The sequence below is a fragment of the Marmota marmota genome, unplaced genomic scaffold (genome assembly GCF_001458135.2).
Source record: "Marmota marmota marmota unplaced genomic scaffold, marMar, whole genome shotgun sequence".
NCBI classification, from domain to species: Eukaryota; Metazoa; Chordata; class Mammalia; order Rodentia; family Sciuridae; genus Marmota; species Marmota marmota.
This window is the reverse complement of record NW_026000001.1, coordinates 3965466-3967480: the sequence shown is the minus strand read 5'-3', so window position 1 is coordinate 3967480 and position 2015 is coordinate 3965466.

Sequence of the window (2015 nt, the reverse complement as noted above, 5' to 3'; positions counted from 1 at the left end):
AAGTGGCTGGGCTCCTCAGGGCCCTGGATGCTGTGGTGACGGGAAGCCTCCCCACGCCACGGCTCAGGCTGTCTGTTGCTGGGTGCTGCGTGGGCCAGGGCCAGTGGGGAGTGGCTCTTCCCTCCTGTGCTCATGATGCTGAACGCGTCCAGTGGAGCAGGGGGCCTCAGAGGCCATGAGGAATGGGTGGAAAGAGGAGGCTCTTGGGGACCCAGCCCGCCTCCGACTCTGGGGCAGCTGGGGCAGGATCCGAGCCTTCCGAGTTCCCCCTGCACAAGTGAGGCCCAGAGACGTGACCTCCAAGACCTCACTCAGTGTCCCCCGAGATTCAGGAGCAAGACCCTCAATCCAGGAGACAGTGGGCTGCACTGGACAGGGAGGACTGTGGTGTCAGCAGGGCGGGACAGGAGGGCTGAGGTGGCGGCAGGCCTGGAGGGGAGGGCTGAGGTTAGGGTGAGCGCCACCCTGATGTCAGGCCCTGTGTTCAATACAGCCCTGCCCAGGGACAGTGGGGTGGAGCAGCACCTGCCCTCTAGGGGGCCCTCGACCTCCTCCCTTGGGGATTCCTTACCATTAAGAAGCCAAGCCCCATGGGCCAGGTGGCCAAGGCCACAGGCTTCAGAGCAGACTGGACCTCCTGGAAGCCCAAACCATGGCCATCTGAAGCACTGGATGGAGGGACAGAGGGATGGAGGGGCCCACATGATCGAGGCCCTCTTGGCAGGAAAACAGGACCTGGAGTGGGGCCAAGGCCAGGAAGGGTCAATGACATGGGGCCATCCTGCAAATTGGAAAACAAGGCCCTTGGACACTCTGTGCCGCCACTTACCTGGAAATGGTCCTCAGCCACCCAGAGCCACAGTGGCTGCAATGTCAATGTGCGACACAAACTGCAGGGCCCCATGTGCTCCTGGTGCTCCTCCCCATCACCTCTGCAGCCCGAGGGAACAGCAGGAGGCCAGAGGAGGAGGGCCAGGGCCCAAGAGGAAGGGCCAGGGCCAGCTGTGTCCCTCAGCAGGACAGCTGGAGCCCTCCCATGCCAGGCCGCTCTCTGGCCTGCAGCTGGGACTCGGCACAGAGGCCGGCTTCCCTGAACTTCCCGGGGGCTGCTGGCTGCCGCTCTGGGGTGGACGGCCAGGCCCAGGCCCAGATGGCGCTCTGCCTCCCACAGCTGGGACGGGAAGAACTGCAGGCCTCCGCACGGCACGGCAGTGCTTGAGCCAGGAGGGACCAAGGAACGTGGGAAAGCCACGCGGCCTCGGACTAAGCTGTGTCCTCACTGGTGAAGGGGGCAAGGGGTCCACCTGCAGTGTTGCAGAGAAAGGGGACACAGTGACCAGCACCATGGGGACCCACGGTCAGCCGCAGCTCTCACTGTTAAGAGGCCCAGCCCATGGGCACTGTGATTCCAAGGCAATGCCGGCCTCTCCCAACCATCGGGCACCCAGTTCTGAAGCCCGCAGGTCACCCTGCCTGCTGACCCCCTCCCTCTGTCGGAACTGGGCTGCCCACTCCTACCTGGGCCAGAGCCTGAAGTGACGCTTGCCAAGGGCCCTGCCAGGTCTGACCACATCCAGCCCAGGAGGGGCTCAACGTCCCCAAGACCCAGACACTCAGGACATGTGGGCAGATGGGCCTTTGTGCCCTTGACCAAGCTCCTCCCACGGCCATTGGTCAACTGCAGCTAAGAGCCACAAGGCCCGTGTGCTTCTGCCCAGCTAAGTGCCACCAGGGACCTGGCAAGCGATCATTCAGGGGGCACCATCTGTCCCTCTGTGTCCACAGGGAAGCTTTGAAGCAGCCAGTGAAGCAGGACTGTCCAGCTGCCCCCTCTCAGGAGGCAGCCTCCACATCAGCCAGTAATGCTGGCACCTGGGGACGCTTCCAAATGGCCCTGACAGCTGTGGTGACGCTTCTGCAGGGGTGGCGGCCCGCCGCCTGATTCTTGTTTTAAAAGCAAAATGTTTTGATTTTTTGGATAAGGCTGCTCCCCTCCAGCTCCCCCGCCCTCCCAC